The sequence below is a fragment of the Pristiophorus japonicus genome, chromosome 23 (genome assembly GCF_044704955.1).
Source record: "Pristiophorus japonicus isolate sPriJap1 chromosome 23, sPriJap1.hap1, whole genome shotgun sequence".
In the NCBI taxonomy this organism is placed as follows: Eukaryota; Metazoa; Chordata; class Chondrichthyes; family Pristiophoridae; genus Pristiophorus; species Pristiophorus japonicus.
The window spans coordinates 14,666,022-14,685,048 of NC_091999.1; the positions used below are offsets into that span (position 1 = coordinate 14,666,022).

At 45.0% G+C, this 19,027-nt stretch overlaps 1 protein-coding gene and 1 non-coding gene across 2 annotated transcripts in view; both read right to left on the bottom strand.

The window, feature by feature from the left end:
• Positions 1-19,027, bottom strand: part of LOC139235632 (zinc finger protein 239-like) — a 786,713-nt gene that overhangs the window by 569,610 nt on the left and 198,076 nt on the right. The gene's annotated exons all lie outside the window — the stretch shown is intronic.
• Positions 11,359-11,441, bottom strand: trnal-uaa (transfer RNA leucine (anticodon UAA)). The gene has a single exon. It is a non-coding gene; the product is annotated as a tRNA-Leu (tRNA).

Here is a 19,027-nt window from a genome sequence, read left to right on the forward strand (position 1 = left end):
CTAAGAGACAAGGCAAGAGCAGGAAGGTAGTGCAGGCGTCTCCTGCTGTCATCTCCCTCCAAAACAGATATACCGTGTTGGATACTGTTGGGGGAGATGACTTACCAGGGGAAGGCACCAGCAGCCAGGTTCATGGCACCATGGGTGGCTCTGCTGCACAGAAGGGCGGGAAAAAGAGTGGGAGAGCTAAAGTGATAGTGGACTCTATTGTAAGGGGAATAGATAGGAGTTTCTGCGGCCGCAACCAAGACTCCAGAATGGTATGTTGCCTTCTTGGTGCAAGGGACAAGGATGTCTCAGAGTGGCTGCAAAGCATTCTGTGCTGGGGCCCCAGCTGTTTACATTGTACATTAATGATTTAGACGAGGGTATTAAATGTAATATCTCCAAATTTGCGGATGACACTAAGTTGGGTGGCAGTGTGAGCTGTGAGGAGGATGCTATGAGGCTGCAGAGTGACTTGGATAGGTTAGGTGAGTGGGCAAATGCATGGCAGATAAAGTATCATGTGGATAAATGTGAGGTTATTCACTTTGGTGGTAAAAACAGAGAGGCAGACTATTATCTGAATGGTGACAGATTAGGAAAAGGGGAGGTGCAACGAGACTTGGGTGTCATGGTACATTAGTCATTGAAGGTTGGCATGCAGGTACAGCAGGCGATTGAGAAAGCAAATGGCATATTGGCCTTCATAGCGAGGGGATTTGAGTACAGGCGCAGGGATGTGTTACTACAGTTGTACAGGGCCTTGGTGAGGCCACACCTGGAGTATTGTGTACAGTTTGGTCTCCTAACTTGAGGAAGGACATTCTTGCTTTTGAGGGAGTTCAGCGAAGGTTCGCTAGACTGATTCCCGGGATGGTGGGACTGACATATCAAGAAAGACTGGATCAACTGGGCTAGTATTCACTGGAGTTCAGAAGAATGAGAGGGTATCTCATAGAAACGTTTAAAATTCTGACGAGTTTAGACAGGTTGGATGCAGGAAGAATATTTCCAATGTTGAGGAAGTCCAGAACCAGGGGTCACAGTCTAATGATAAAGGGTAAGCCATTTAGTACCGAGATAAGAAGAAACTTCTTCACCCAGAGAGTGGTGAACCTGTGGAATTCTCTACCACAGAAAGTTTTTGAGGCCAATTCACTAAATATACTCAAAAAGGAGTTAGATGTAGTCCTTACTACTACAGGGATCAAGGGGTAAAGCGAGAAAGCAGGAACGGGGTACTGAAGTTGCATGTTCAGCCATGAACTCATTGAATGGCGGTGCAGGCTCGAAGGGCCGAATGGCCTACTCCTGCACCTATTTTCTGTGTTTCTATGTTTCCATTCCTGCTGCACCAGACGGAGGGGCAACATTTGGGACATTGATTCTTCACCAATTCCCATTTCTCTTCTTTCTGGTGGATAATTTAGGGGCCGCTGTGTGGAATGTGCAAGTCAGTAAGCATTGTCAGCAAGGATTAATCAGCACTTTCTAATTGGAGATGTGCATCAGTGAAACCTTTCAGACACTGAATTGTAGATTTTGTACCAAAGCTCAATTTAGGATTGAAGGAAAAGTTTATAAATTTTATTGTAAACACATTTCTGAAGAGAGTTCTGAGGAACGGTCATCAAACTGAAGCGTTAACTCTGTTTCTCTCCAAAGATGCTGCCTGACCCGTTGAGATTATCAGCATTTTCTGTTTTTTTTTTTGATTCCAGGACAGAAAAGTTCAGGACGTGACATTCCAGGATTCTCACAGACAGAACACACAAATATTTCGTGACATTCCAGGATTCTCACAGACAGAACACACAAATATTTCTCCTTCCACATTCACAGGCCGATTATATTCAGGTCCTGATTAATCGAGTGACTCTGTCAGATCTTGACGCGATGTTTGGTTCGAGTTCCCTGTCTACAAATCCTCTCCTACTAATACCCTGTAAAAGGAGTTTAGAAAATACATCAGTGTAAGGACAGGATAGAATTTCAGAACAGACAATTTTCGTTTCTATGGAACATTCTTTCCTCTCTTGTTCCCCCAAATCTGTAAATCCCCATCCCACATACTCTCCTTCCTCCCTGTGCTGAAATCCAAACCCATCGCACCATCTCCGAAATTTCTTTCCTCCACTTCCAGTTTTCTCCCGCCCTCTGCTCTGGGTGGTTTCAGTTCTTCACCCGCTGTGATCAGAGTGAGAATAAAATCAATGAGTCAATGAATTTATCTCCGAGTCACTGGGACACTAAACCCCGCCCACGCTTCGTTCCAGTAACAAGATGGCCGCACTGCAAGGGGAACCATTCGCTCTTTCCTGCACCAAGCTGGCTGTCCGTAACGGGTCTGTCACCAATAAAAAGCCTCACGTGCGCCGTCGGATGGAACATCGACCGGGCCGCTGGTTCACTTTCAGGCCTTGAGGCTGTTCTCCAACTTTATAAATCGTGCGGCGCGGCCCGCCCGCACTATTTTGCTTGTGTTTTATTGCCCGCGTTGCTCAAGATCCAAATCTGGAAACACAGAATGAGCAATTCAGATCTCATTGAAAGCTAAATGATTCTGAGGGGGGTTGACATGTTGGATGCTGAGAGGTTGCTTCGCCTGGCTGGAGAGTCTACATCTAGAGGGCATAGTTTCAGCATAAGGGGTGGGCCATTTAAGACAGAGAAGAGGATGAATTTCATCACTCAGAGCGTTCTGAATCTTTGAAATTCTCAATCCAAAGGCCTGTGGATGTTGAGTTGTTGAGTATATTCAAGGCTGAGGTAGATAGATGTTTGGACTGCAGGATAATCAAGGGATATGGGGATAATGCAGCAAAGTGGAGTTGAGGTAGATGATCAACCATGATCTTATTGAATGGCGGAGCAGGCTCGAGGGGCCGTATGGCCTACTCCTATTCCTAATTCTTATGTTCTTATATAACTTCACACCTTCCCATTAAAACCTCCTCAGAATTGAGAACACTAATTTTGTCCTTTGTCGCTTAACTCCCCCTGATCTCTTGGCCCTCTTGTGGTTTGCTCTGAGAAACTCCTCTAGGTAAACGTCACTGGGAAAATGTAAGTTATTGTGTGTGGAATTATATAATCATGTTTAATAAAACTCTGGCGCCTGCAGTAGTTGTTTTGATCAACAGGAGGCGACAGTGAGCTTATTGAAACAGGAATCATGCAGAGGCTGCTGTTGCTGAGCAGATACGTCACTGTCTGCATGGTCAGAACAAGTTATGTAATTTTTATCAATCAATAATTACAAATACTCACAATTCTACTCAGTCAAATTTTAAGAGAGCATGCATCCTTATAATTAATCTGATAGGACAATAGAGATTGAATTAATTTCAAACCAGACTTTGGGAAGTGTGTCAAGGCCATGAAGGTGGTGCAGAAAAGATTTACTAGCATTCTCCCGGGAATGAGGTATTTCAGTTTTGCAGAGACTAGGGAAACTGGAATTGAGTAGCGAAGGTTAAATGATGATTTAATAAAGGTGATTAAAATGATGTACGGTTGTGACAGAATCATCGAGGTTTACGGCACAGAGGGAGGTCTTTGTGCCCATCATGTCCGTGCCGGCCGAAATACAGCGATCCGGCCTAATAACACTTTCCATTGGTCCATAGCTGTGTGCATATGCAGGTACTTTTTCAATGAGATGAGAATTTCTGCCTGTACCTCCCTTTCAGGCAGTGAGTTCCAGACCCCCACCAGCCTCTGGATGAAAAGGAATTCTCCTCCATCCCCTCTAATCCTTTCAGCAATTACTTTGCATCTATTTTTCCAGGTTATTGACCACTCTGCTCAGGGAAATAGTTCCTTCCTAGCAACTCTATCCAAGCCCCTTATACTAGAAACATAGAAACATAGAAATTTTAGCGCAGGAGGCCAATTCGGCCCACTGTGTCCACGCCGATCGACAAAGAGCTGCACAGGCCTAAAAGCAAAGAGCACCCAGCCCAACCAGTCCGCCCCAAACAATTGCGACACCCCTTATACTGAAACATTCTACACTCCACCTCAACCGGAGCCATGTGATCTCAAAACCAAAGGCAAAAACCAAATAAAAACCCAGGACAATTTAGGGAGAAAAGATCTGGGAAAATTACTGTCTGACCCATCGAAGCGATCGAAATTATTCTGAGAATTCATCCTGACCGAATTCTGTTCCCCGCAGTACTTACCATTATATCTGCTCCGTCCAACAAAAGGTCGTCCAGTCTGCTCCCAGCTCTCAGCTCTCGGTCCGTAACCCTGCAGATTACTGCACTTTAAATGCCCATCCAACCATCACTTAAAAGTGGAGAGGTTTTCTGCATCCACCACTCTTCCAGGCATAGAGTTCCCGATCCCCAGAACCCTCTGTGTAAAGAAGCCCCCCTCTCAAATCCCCTCTAAACATTCCACCAACCATCTTAAAAGTATGCCTCCTCGTAATAGACAGTTCCGGGAAGCCATTTGGGACCTTATCCATAATTTAATACAAATACAGGATCATTGACTTCAATCTCGCATGACACATTTGCGCTATCATTGTATGCACTTTGTTGAAACCGCCTGCTCCCTACCTGTTCATGTAGATCAGGGTGAACAAACGAGAGCCTTGTCTTAAGTGCTCTTTTCTTGAGCAGTTTTTCAGGTGCGATATCAGTGAGTGAGTGGGGTCTCGTGCAGTCGCTAAGCAGGACTCGGGATAGGCGAGTCTGCAGTGAGCCTTCAGTTACTCTCTTCAAGCCTTGCTTGATGGTTTGCACTGCTCTCACTGCCTGGACGCTGGTTTAATTGGGGCAGATGTGACATGTTTGATCCCGTTACGGGTCTTGAATTATTTGAACTCAGCACATGGCCCGTTGTCGCTCACCAGAACATCGGGTAAGCCGTGATTGGCAAACATGGCCCGTAGGCTTTCAGTGATGGCAGCGGACGTGCTAGGCGACATTATCTCACATTCAATCCACTTGGAGTATGCATCTACAAACACAAGGAGCATTTTAACCAAGAACTGGCCTGCATAGTCGACCTGTACCCTAGACCACGGTTTGGAGGGCCAAGGCCATAAACTTAGCGGCGCCTCCCTGGGTACATTGCTTAACTGCGAACATGTATTACATCTGTGGACTCTAAATCCACATCGATACCTGGCCACCACATGTGGGATCTGGCTGTCGCTTTCATCATTATGATGCCTGGGTGGGTACTGTGAAGGTCATTGATGAAGGTGTCGCTGCCATTCTTCGGGACCACTACTCGATTGCCCCACAGAAGGCAGTCTGCACACATTTCATCTGTGCGCCGCTGGAACAGCTTTATCTCTTCCTGCATTTCCACTGGGACACTGGACCAGCACCCGTGAAGCACACAGCTTTTGACTAGAGATAATAAGGGGTCCTGGCTTGTCCAAGTTTTGATCTGCCGGGCAGTGATGGGTGATTGCTCACTCTCAAATGCTTCCATTACCATGGCTGGATCTGCGGGCTGCAACATTTCCATCCCCGTGGTGGGCAACGGCAGCCTTCTGAGAGCATCGGCGCAGTTTTCTGTGCCTGGCCTGTGGCGAATAGCATAATTGTATGCTGACAACGTGAGCGGCCATCTCTGGATGCGGGCTAATGCGTTGGTATTTATCCCATTACTCTCGGAAAACAGGAATATCAGTGGCTTATGGGCAGTTTCCAATTCAAATTTTAGCCCAAACAGGTTTTGATGCATTTTTTTACCCCATAGACACACGCTAATGCTTCTTTTTCAATCATGCTGTAGCCTCTCTCGGCCTGAGACAGACTCCTGGATGCATAAGCAACCAGTTGCAGTTTCCCAAAATCATTAGCTTGTTGCAATACACACACGACGCCATATGACGACGCATCACATGCTAGTACCAAACGCTTACATGGATCATACAACACAAGCAATTTGTTTGAGCATAATAATTTTCTCGCTTTTACAAAGGCATTTTCTTGGCTTTTGCCCCAAACCCATTCGCCCCCTTTTCGCAGGAAGACATATACTGGTTTTAGCAGGGTGATGAGACCCAGTAAGAAGTTATCAAAGTAGGTCAAGAGTCCCAGAAACGACCGCAGCTCCGTCACATTCTGTGGCCTCGGTGCGTTCTCGATTGCGCTTACTTCAAGCATTTTAACCTGAGCCCCACACGGTTGAGTCGACTAAGAACCTCCTCCAGGTTCTACAGGTGCTCGACTGTGTTCTGACCTGTGACCACGATTTCGTCCTGGAAAACCACGGTGTGCGGGACTGACTTCAGTAACTTTCCATGTTTATCTGGAATATCGCCGCCGCTGATCGAATTTCAAACGGAAATCTGTTATAAACAAAAAGACATTTGTGCATGTTGATGCAGGTGAGGGCCTTCGATGATTCCTCCAGTTCCTGCCTCTTGTAGGCTGAAGTCAGATCCAGCTTCATGAATGTCTTTCCTCCCGCCAGCGTTGCAAAGAGGTCGTCGGCTTTTGGTAGTGGTATTGGTCCTGCAGGGAGAAACGATTGATAGTTACTTTGTAATCACCATAGATTCTGACGATGCCATCCCCCTTGAGGACTGGGACAATAGGACTGGCCCACTCACTGAACTCGATCGGTAAAATGGTGCCCTCTCTTTGTGGCCGGTCTAGCTCGATCTCTCCCCTTTCTCTCATCATGAACGGTACTTCTTTCGACTTGTGATGGATGGGTCGCGCCCCCGGAATTAGGTGGATCTGCATTTTTGCTTCTTGAAATTTCCAGATGCCTAGTTCAAACAGTGAAGGAAATTTGTTTAAGACCTGGGCACTGGAAGTGTCGTCAGCGGGTGATAGTGCTCGGATGTCGTCCCAGTTCCAGCGTATCTTTCCCAGCCAGCTCCTGCCAAGCAGCGTGGGACCATCGCCCGATACCACCCAGAGTGGTAGTTTGTGCACCGCTCAATCATAAGAGACCTTTATGGTAGCACTGGCGATTACAGGAATCAGTTATTTTGTATAAGTTCTCATTTTTGTGCGAATTGGAGTTAAGACTGGCCTTGAGGCCTTGTTGCACGACAACCTTTCAAAAGTCTTTTTGCCCATGATGGACTAGCTTGCGCCCATTGAGTCCATTGAGTTAAACATTCAGCGTTATCGGGGTACAATTCATGGTGAATGTTTGTACCTCATGTACCTCTGCCTCCTCTATCTGAAGCTCTGTTTCTTCATGATCCTCCTCTGTAACCTGATGGTTTTCAGGTTTAGCAGGCTTAGCAGCTCGCCTGCACACTCGTTGGAGGTGTTCCATTGTTCCACAGCCCTTGCAAACGTATCCTTTGAATCGGCATGAATGGAAACAATGAACGTCCCTGCAGTGCCAACAAGGTGTTAATGGCCTTGCATTCATCACCCTTGATGGTGGACTCTGAGACATCTGCCGACGTGTAGCTGCAGGAATGTATGACCTGTCTTGTACGTTCCGATTCGAAAACAACATCACTTTGTTAATAGTACTTGAAGCAGCACTTGTGTGCTGAGCGATTTGCTTAGTTTTGTCACTGGTGGCTATGAATGCCTGGGCTATCGCGATGGCCTTACTCAAGGTTGGGGTCTCTACAGTCAAAAGTTTGTGAGGTAAGGTTTCGTGGCCAATGCCAAGTACGAAAAAGTCTCTGAGCATATGCTCCAAATGTCCTTCAAATTCGCAATGTCTTGCAAGGCGTCTTAGCTCGGCGACATGACTCGCCACTCCCTGGCCTTCAGATCTTTTGTAGGTGTAGAACTTGTACATCGCCATCAGAATGCTTTCTTTCGGGTTCAAATACTCTCGGACTAGTGTGCACAAATCGTCATATGATTTCTCCGTGGGTTTTGCTGCAGTGAGCAGATTCTTCATGAGGCCATACGTTGGTACCCCATAGAGGGTGAGGATGATCGCCCTTCGTTTGGCAGCGTTCTCTTACCCATCTAGTTCGTTGGCCACGAAGTGTTGGTCGAGTCGCTCCACAAAAGTTTCCTAATCATCTCCCTGCGAAAATTTCTCCAGGATGCACACTGTTTTCTGCATCTTTGGGTTCGCTAACTGTATCTCATCGCCAGTTGTCGTGTATGAAGAAAGAGTCAGACTGAACACTGTGAGCTCAAGGTAAAGTGTGACCGTAGTCTTTTATTGCAGAGTGCCTCTCCAACCTGTGAAGCCTTCTTAAATACCTGTGCTCCCAAGGGATTATGGGATCCCTTTGGACTCCGGGGTATGAGCCCTCTGGTGGCTGTACAGAGTAAATACAAGTCCACATATATAACAGATATATACCACAAAAGCAAGGGCCTCAGTACTGTGCCCGGCGGAAACCCACTGGAAACATCCTTCCAGTCAAAAAAAATTCATCAATCATTACCCTTTGCTTCCTACCTCCAAGCCAATGTTGGATACAACTTGTCACTTTGCCCTGGATGCCGTGGGCTTTAAACTTCATGACCAGTCTACAATGTGGAAACTGATTGCATTTTTTGAGGAGGTAACCAAGAAGGTCGATCTTCCCTTAAGAAATCCGTGCTGACAGTCCTTAATTAATCCTTGCCTGTCCAAATGTAGATTCATCCTGTCTTTTAGGACTTTTTCCAATACTTTCCCACCACAATAATCTTGTACACGTCAATTAACTCTCCCCTCAGCCTCTTCTGTTCCAAAGGAAACAACTCCAGCCTGTCCAATCTTTCCTCATGGTTAAAATTCTCCAGTCCTGGCAACATCCTCTTCAATCTCCTCTGTACCCTCTCTAGTGCAATCACATCTTTCCTGTAATGTGGTGACCAGAACTGCACACTGTGGCCGAACTAATATTTTATAGTGTTAATGCCTAACCTCGCTGCTCTTATATTCTATGCCATGACTAATAAAGGCACGTATTCTGTATTCCTTTTTAAAACACGTTATCTATCTGGCCTGCGACCTTCAGCGATCTGTGGAATGGTACTCCAAGGTCCTGGAGTATTGGGGCAGTTTGGGTCTCCTTATCTAAGAAAGGATATACTTGCCTTGGTGGTGGTGCAACTGAGGTTCACTAGATTGAATCCTGGGATGAGAGAGCTGTCTTATGATGAGAAATTGTATAGAATGGGCCTCTACTCTCTGCAGTTTAAAAGAATGAGTGGTGCGCTCATTGAAAGATACAGGATTCCGAAGGGGATTGACAGATTAGATGCTGAGAGGTTGTTTCCCCTGGCTGGAGAGTCTACATCTAGAGGGCATAGTTTGAGGATAAGGGGTCGGCCATTTAACACAGAGAAGAGGATGAATGTCATCACTCAGAGCGTTGTGAGTCTTTGAAATTCTCAATCCAAAGGACTGTGGATGTTGAGTCGTTGAGTATATTCAAGGCTGAGATAGATAGATTTTTGCACTGTAGGAGAATCAAGGTATATGGGGATAATGCAGCAAGGTGGAGTTGAGGTTGATGATCAGCCATGATCTTATTAAATGGTGGAGCAGGCTCGTGGGGCCGTATGGCCTAATCCTGCTCCTAAATCTTATGTTCCATATAACTTAACACCCTCCCAAGAAAACCTCCTCAGAATTGATAACAAGAATTGTGTCCTTTCTCCCTTAACTCCCCCTGATCTCTTGGTCCTCTTGTGGTTTGCTCTGAGAAACTCCTCTGGGCGAACGTCACTGGGAAAATGCAACTTGTTGTGTGTAGAATTAAATAATGATGTTTAAAAAACTCTGGCGGCTGCAGTAGATGTTTATCATCAGCAGATGGGGACAGTGAGCTTATTGAAACATTATTCATGCAGAGGCTGCTATTGCTGAGCAGATAAGGCACAATCTGCATTGTTAGAACAAGTTATATAACTGTTATCAAACAATAATTACTAATACTGAGATTATTGCTCAGTCCAATTTTAAGAGAGCATGCATACTTAGAATGAATCTGGCGGAACAATAGAGATTGAATTAATTTCAATCCAGACTTTGGAAGTATGTCAAGACCTTAAGATGGTGCAGAAGAGATTAACTAGAAGTCTGACATGAATGAGGTATTTCAGTTATGCAGAGACTGTATTTTTACTGTTCTATATTGCTCTGGAACTTGATAACATGAATCTATACCAAGAAACAGAAGTAAAATTATGCATTTTGAAAAAACGGCCTGCACGCGGGGAATTGAACGCTGCTCTCTAGCATGACAGGTTGGGATACTCACCACTATACTAACGAGAAACTGACAAGAATCAGTTCTGTCAGAGCAGGAATCGAGTTGTGAACAGAACTGGACAACATGAGAAGTCGACAGACACATTGTGAGACAGAGACAAACTAACAAACAGGGAGAGACAGACAGCGAGATAGAGACAACGAGAGACAGAAAGTGTGAGACTGAGCAGGAGAGGCAGACTGAGTGAGAAAAAGACTAAAACACATAGAGATACAGAGGTCTGTGTGTGTGATCTATAAAGAGAGATAGGGATAGAATGAGAGAAAGACAATGATAAAGACAGTGACAAGGAGAGAACAGATAGAGAGAGAGAGATCGAGACAAAAACAGAAAATTATGGAAATACTTACCAGGTTAGAGACAGGGACTAACAGAGACAGACAAAGAGAGACAGACAGGGAGAGACATAGACAGACAGAGATGATGGGAAAGAGTAAGACAGTCAGAAAGAGAGACGGAGAGAATCCGATTGGAACAGAACTGGACACCGTGAGAAACAGAGACAAACAGGGAAACAGGGAGTGACAGACAGTGTGATAGAGACAGAGAGAGACAGAAAGTTTGAGACTGAGACGGAGGGTCAGACTGAGTGAGACAAAGACTTCAAAACATACGTACACAGAAATGTGTTTGCGTGCTCCAAAAAGAGAGGGAGGCAAATAGTGATGCAATGACAAGAAAAAGCCAGGGACAAAGAGAGAGACAAAGAGGGAGACAGATAGAGAGAAAAAGAGATAGAGAGAGACAAAGATGCAAAAACAGAAAATGATGGAAATACTCATCACGTTAGAGGCAGTGAGTAACAGAGACAGGCAAAGACATGGACAGACAGAGATGATGGAAAGAGAGAGACAGTCAGACAGAGAGTCTGAGAGAATCCCTTTGGAACGGATCTTGACACCGTGAGAAAGAGACAGATTGAGAGACAGAGACAAACAGAGTAAAAGGGACATACAGAGTGAATCAGAGAGAGGCAGACTGAGAGAGAGAGACAAAGCCTCAAATACACAAACACATACACAGCTCTTTAAAGAGAGAGAGAGGCAGAGACTCAACGACACAGATACATTTCACAATTTCATTTTATTATCAGCTCAGAGTGTCACCGAATTACAGAAAAATGCAAATGCAACAGATGAAAATCGGGTATCACTGAGCAGGATGGATAACAAATCTTTGTTTAATTAAGCAATTACCAGCAGTGGGGTTCGAACCCACACGGGTATAAGCCCATTGGATCTTAAGCCCAACGCCTTAACCACGCGGCCATCCTGGTCCCGTCAGTGGTGGGATTCTGTCTCTGAGAATCTGGGCTTCAACTCCACCCCCACAGACACACACAGAGGGTTTCAGGGAGCATTTCCGATCATTTTTAGCAATATTGACACGGGGACAACTCTCCTGTTCGTTTTCGAGTAATGCTCTGGGACCTCTCACATCCACCCGAGTGCGCAGACGGAGCTTCAATTTAACATTTCATCCGAAAGTCAACAGCTTCAACAATGCAAAATTCCCCAGGTGCTGCATTTGAGTGTTAGCCAAAATTATATGCTCAAGTCTCAGGAGTGCGACTTGAACACACAAACTCCTGATTCAGTCGAGAATGCTGCCACTGAACCAAAGCTGAGACAAAAGTTCACAGCCGTTTTACTTTCCCCAAGTCTTTTTTTAAGTTCCAGGACATACCAAATTCATGGTGATGATTTCCAGACAGTTGCACATACACAGAGACATGTATACAGATGGACAGACGCAGAGACACACACACACACATTACCAAAAATTTACACGCACCAACGGACATGCACAGATGCCTTCGACATATAGAGGGATAGACAGGCTGAATCACTGTCGCAACTTTGGCTGATTTTTGCGTTTTTCTATCCGTATGTATCGTGAATATTGCAGATTAATAAAAATATGAAAAAAATGTCAGTGTTGAAAGGTGTGAGACGTTATTCCATCGATGTCAGGATCTGTTTTGCAGAGACCTGGTTAAATTGTGAAATGGAACGAAAAATGTTGATAATCGTATTTGGCAGGATTCGAGCTTTCGCGGCTAAAACCGCATGGATTACTAGTTCATCGTCTTTACCACTCGGCCACGACCGCTGCGTCTGTGCCTCGTGCAATGCTACTCAGAAAAAACACAGTCATCCATCTCTGTGCAGCAGACGGTCAAAGAATCCTGAAAAACTTTCCGTTTGATAAATATCTGGAAGAGGCAATCACCTCTACCTGTATTTTTGCTGTTCTATATTGCTCTGGAACGTTTTAATATGAATCTCGAGCAAGAAACAGAAGCAAGATTCTGCCTTTTGTAAAATGAAGCCTCCCTGTTAGGGAATTGAACCACGGTCGCCCACGTGACAGGCGGGGAGACTCACCATTTTCTCATGAGAAATTGATGGGTTTTGTCAAAGCACTATTCGAGGTGTGAACAGAACTGGACACCATGAGAAGTCGACAGACACATTGAGAGACAGAGACAAACCGACAAACAGGGAGAGACCGACAGCGAGATCGAGACAATGAGAGACAGCAAGTGTGAGACTGAAAACGAGAGGCAGACTGAGTGAGAAAAAGACTCTCAAACACAGACATATAAAGTGATCTGTGTGTGTGATCTATAAAGAGAGAGGGAAAGAGTGAGAGAAAGAAAATGATAAAGGCAGTGACAAGGAGAGAGACAGATAGAGAGAGAGCGACAGATAGACAGAGAGACAAAGATATAAACAGAAAATGTTGGAAATTCTCAGCAGGTTAGAGACAGGAACTACCAGCGACAGGCAAAGAGAGACAGGCAGGCAGGGACATAGAGAAACAGAGATGATGGGAAAGAGTGAGACAGTCAGACAGAGAGACTGAGCGAATCCCATTGGAACACAACTGGACACCGCGAGAAAGAGACAGCCACATTGAGAGACAGAGACAAACAGCAAAACAGGGAGAAACAGACAGCGAGGTAGAGACAGAGAGAGACAGAAGGTTTGAGACTGAGAGGGAGGGTCAGACTGAGTGAGACAAAGACTCTAAACACACACATCTACAGAGATGTGTTTGTGTGATTTATAAAGAGAGGGAGGGAAAGAGTGATAGAAAGACAGCGACAAAGAGAGAGACAAAGAGGGAGACAGATAGAGAGAAAGACAAATTGAGAGAGAGACATAGAGACAAAAACAGAAAATGATGGTAATACTCATCAGGTTAGAGAGGGACGAACAAAGGCAGGCAAAGACATGGACAGACAGAGATGATGGGAAAGAGCGAGACAGTCAGACAGAGAGTCGAACATAATCCCATTGGAACAGAACTGGACACCGTGTGAAGGAGACAGATTGAGAGACAGAGACAAACAGAGAAACAGGGACAGACAGAGTGAATCAGAGAGAGGCAGACTGAGAGAGACAAAGACTCAAACACACAAATACATATACAGCTCTCTAAAGAGAGAGCGAGGGGCAGAGACTGAGCGACACAGATACATTTCACAATTTAATTTTATTATCTGCTCAGATTGTCACCGAGCTGCAGAAAAATGCAAATGCAACAGATGAAAATCGGTTATCACTGAGCAGGATTGGAAAAATCTCTGTTTAATTAAGTAATTACCAGGAGTGGGGTTCGAAGCCTTGCGGTTATAAATCCATGGGATCTTAAGCCCAACGGCTTAACCACTCAGCCATCCTAGTCCGGTTAGTGATTAGATTCTATCTCTGAGAGAATGTGGGCTTCAACTCTACCTCCACAGACATAGGGTTTCAGGGAGCATTTTCGAACATTTTTCGTAATATTGACACGGGGGCAACTCTCCTATTCTTTTTCGAGTAAGGCTCTGGGACCTTTCACATCCACCCGAAGGTGCAGATGAAGCTTCAATTTAACATTTCATCCGAAAGTCAACAGCTTCAACAATGCAAAATTCCCCAAGTACTGCATTTGAGTGTCAGCCAAGATGACGTGCTCAAGTCTCAGGAGTGCGACTGACACACACAACCTCCTGATTCAGTCGAGAATGGAGCCACTGAAACAAAGCCGATACCAAAGATCACAACCGTATTATTTTCCCCAAGCTTTTTAAAATTTCCAGGACGCACCAAATTCATGGTGATGAATTCCATAGACAGTTGCACACACACAGAGGCATGCATACAGATTGACATACACAGACACACACACACACAATAACCAAAAATATACACGCATCAACATAGAAACAAATAAATTAGTTGCAGGAGTAGGCCATTCGGCCCTTCGAGCCTGCACCATCATTCAATAAGATCATGGCTGATCATTCAACCTCAGTACCCCTTTCCTGCTTTCTCTCCATACACCTTGATCCCTTCAGCCGTAAGGGCCATATCGAACTCCCTTTTGAATATATCTAACGAACTGGCCTCAACAACTTTCTGTGGTAGAGAATGCCACATGTTAACCACTCTCTGAGTGAAGAAGTTTCTCCTCATCTCGGTCCTAAATGTCGTGCCACATATTCTTAGACTATGATCCTTGGTTCTCGAATTCCCCAGCAATGGGAACATTCTATCTGCCTCGAACCTTTCCAATCTCGTCAGAATTTTATATATTTCTATGGGAACGCCTCTCATTCTTCTAAACTCCAGTGGATACCAACGCAGTTGATCCAGTCTCTCCTCATATGTCAGTCCTGCCATCCCGGGAATCAAGCTGATGAACCTTCGCTGTACTCCCTCAATAGCAAGGACGTCCTTCCTCAGATTGGGAGAGCAAAACTGAACACAATATTCCAGGTGTGACCTCACCAAGACTCTGTACAACTGCAGTCAGACCTCCCTGCTCCTATACTCAAATCCCCTAGCTATGAAGGCGAACATGCCATTTGCCTTCTTCACTGCCTGCTGCACCTGCGTGCCAACTTTCAATGACTGATGTACCATGACACCCAGATCAAGATATGCACAGAGTGCCTTATACAAATAGATGGATAGACAGGCAGGTTCACTGTCGCTACTTTGGCTGGCTTTTGCATTTTTCCATCCGTATGTATCGTGAATATTGCAGATTAATGAAAGTAAGAAATCAGCGGCTGCATTGAAAGGTGTGGGACGTTGTTCCATCTATCTCAGAATCAGTTTTGCATGAACCTGGTTAAATTATCAAACAGAATGAAATATGCTGTGAAACGTAGTCGGCAGGATTCAAATCTGCGCGGGGAAACTCCAATGGATTTTTAGTCCATCGTCTTAATCACTCGGCCACAACTACTGGTCCACTGCCTCTTTAAATGTCACTCAGATAAAACTCAGTCATCCATCTCTGTGCAGCAGACGGCCACAGAATCCTGAAACCGTCTCCGTTTACTAAAAATCTGGAAGAGGCAATCTGCTCTTGCTGTATTTTTACTGTTCTATATTACTCTGGAGCTTTTTAACATGAGTCTATACCAAGAAACAAAAGTAAAATTTTGCATTTTGAAACAACTGCCTCCTCTTCGGGGAATTGAACCCCGGTCACGCGCGTGACAGGTGGGGATACTCAACACTATACGAACGAGGAACTGACAGATATTGGCTCTGTCAGACCCGGAATCGAGATGTGAACAGAACTGGACACCATGAGAAGTCGACTGACACATTGAGAGACAGAGACAAACCGAAAAACAGGGAGAGACAGACAGCGAGATAGAGACAACGAGATACAGAAAGTGTGAGACTGAGCAGGAGAGGTAGACTGATTGAGAAAAAGACTCAAACACATACATATACAGAGATGTGTGTGCGTGATCTATTAAGAGAGAGAGGGAAAGAGTGAGAGAAAGACATGATAAAGACAGTGACAAGGAGAGAGACAGATACAGAGAGAGAGATAGAGACTAAAACAGAAAATGATGGAAATACTTCTCAGGTTGCAGGCACGGACGAGACAGGCAAAGCCATGGACAGACCGAAATGATGGGAAAGAGAGAGCCAGTCAGACAAAGAGTCTGAGAGATTCCCATTGGAACAGACGTGGGCACCGTGAGAAAGAGACATCGAAACATAGAAACATAGAAACATAGAAAAAGAGTTGCAGGAGTAGGCCATTCGGCCCTTCTAGCCTGCACTGCCATTCAATGAGTTAATGGCTGAACATGCAACTTCAGTACCCCATTCCTGCTTTCTCGCCAAACCCCTTGATCCCCCAAGTAGTAAGGACTTCATCTAACTCCTTTTTGAATATATTTAGTGAATTGACCTCAACAACTTTGTGTGCTAGACAATTCCACAGGTTCACCACCTTCTGGGTGAAGAGGTTTCTCCTCATCTCGGTCCTAAATGGCTTACCCCTTATCCTTAGACTATGACCCCTGGTTCTTGACTTCCCCAACATTGGGAACATTCTTTCTGCATCTAACCTGTCTAAACCATCAGAATTGTAAACGTTTCTATGAGGTCCCCTCTCATTCCTCTGAAATCCAGTGAATACAAGCCCAGTTGATCCAGTCTTTCTTGATAGGTCTGTCCCACCATCCCGGGAATCAGTCTGGTGAATCTTTGCTGCACTCCCTCAATAGCAAGAATGTCCTTCCTCAGGTTAGGAGATCAAAACTGTACACAATACTCGAGGTGTGGCCTCATCAAGGCCCTGTACAACTGTAGCAACACCTCGCTGCCCCTGTACTCAAATCCCCTCGCTATGAAGGCCAACATGCCATTTGCTTTCTTAACCGTCTGCTGAACCTGCATGCCGAATTTCAATGGCTGATGTACCATGACACCCAGGACTCGTTGCACCTCCCCTTTTCCTAATCTGTCACCATTCAGATAATAGTCTGTCTCTCTGTTTTTACCACCAAAGTTGCTAACCTCACAGTTATCCACATTATACTTCATCTGCCATGCATTTTCCCACTCACCTAACTTATCCAAGGCGCTCTGCAGCCTCATAGCATCCACCTCGCAGCTCACACTGCCACCCAACTTAGTGTCATCCGCAAATTTGGAGCTACTACATTTCATCCCCTCGTCTAAATCATTAATGTACAGTGTAAACAGCTGGGGCCCCAGCACAGAACCTTGCGGTACCCCACTAGTCACTGCCTGCCATTCTGAAAAGTCCCCATTTACTCCTACTCTTTGCGTCCTGTCTGACAACCAGTTCTCAATCCATGTCAAAACACTACCCCCAATCCCATGTGCTTTAACTTTGCACATTAATCTCTTGTGTGGGACATTGTGTAAAGCCTTCTGAAAGTCCAAATATACCACATCAACTGATTCTCCCTTGTCTACTCGACTGAAAACATCCTCAAAAAATTCCAGAAGATTTGTCAAGCATGATTTCCCTTTCACAAATCCATGCTGACTTGGACCTATCATGTCACCTCTTTCAAAATGCGCTGCTATGACATTATTAGTAATAGATTCCATCATTTTACCCACGACCGATGTCAGACTGACCAGTCTATAATTCCCTGTTTTCTCTCTCCCTCCTTTTTTTAAAAGTGGGGTTACATTGGCTAGGCTCCACTCGATTGGAACTGATCCAGAGTCAATGGAATGTTGGAAAATGACTTTCAATGCATCCGCTATTTCCAATGCCACCTCCTTAAGTACTCTGGGATGCAGTCCATCAGGCCCTGGGGATTTATCGGCCTTCAATCCCACCAATTTCCCCAACACAATTTCCCGACTAATAAGGATTTCCCTCAGTTTCTCCTCCTTACTAGACCCTCTGACCCCTTTTATATCCGGAAGGTTGTTTGTGTCCTCCTTCGTGAATACCGAACCAAAGTACTTGTTCAATTGGTCCGCCATTTCTTTGTTCCCCGTTATGACTTCCCCTGATTCTGACTGCAGGGGACCTACGTTTGTCTTTACTAACCTTTTTCTCTTTTCATATCTATAGAAACTTGAAATCAGTCTTAATGTTCCCTGCAAGCTTCTTCTCGTACTCCATTTTCCCTGCCCTAATCAAACCCTTTGTCCTCCTCTGCTGAGTTCTAAATTTCTCCCAGTCCCCGGGTTCGCTCCTATTTCTGGCCAATTTGTATGCCACTTCCTTGGCTTTAATACTATCCCTGATTTCCCTTGATTGCCACGGTTGAGCCACATTCCCTTTTTTATTTTTACACCAGACAGGAATGTACAATTGTTGTAGTTCATCCATGCGGTCGCTCAATGTCTGCATTGCCCATTAACAGTCAACCCCTTAAGTATCATTCGCCAATCTATCCTAGCCAATTCACGCCTCATACCTTCAAAGTTAACCTTCTTTAAGTTCTGGACGATGGTCTCTGAATTAACTGTTTCATTCTCCATCCTGATGCAGAATTCAACCATATTATGGTCACTCTTCCCCAAGGGGCCTCGCACAACGAGATTGCTAATTAATCCTCTCTCGTTACACAACACCCAGTCTAAGATGGCCACCCCCCTAGTTGGTTCCTCGACGTATTGGTCTGGAACACCATCCCTTTTGCACTCCAGGAAATCCTCCTCCACCGTTTTGCTTCCAGTTTGGTTTACCCAATCTATGTGCATATTAAAGTCACCCATTATAACTACTGCACCTTTATTGCATGCACCCCTAATTTCCTGTTTGATTCCCTCCCCAACATCACTACTGCTGTTTGGAGGTCTGTACACAACTCCCACTAACGTTTTTTGCCCTTTGGCGTTCTGCAACTCTACCCATATAGATTCCACATCATCCAAGCTAATTTCCTTCCTAACTATTGCATTAATCTCCTCCTTAACCAGCAATGCTACCTCACCTCCTTTTCCTTTTATTCTATCCTTCCTGAATGTTGAATAAACCTGAATGTTGAGTTCCCAGCCCTGATCATCCTGGAGCCACGTCTCTGTAATCCCAATCATATCATATTTGTTAACATCTATTTGC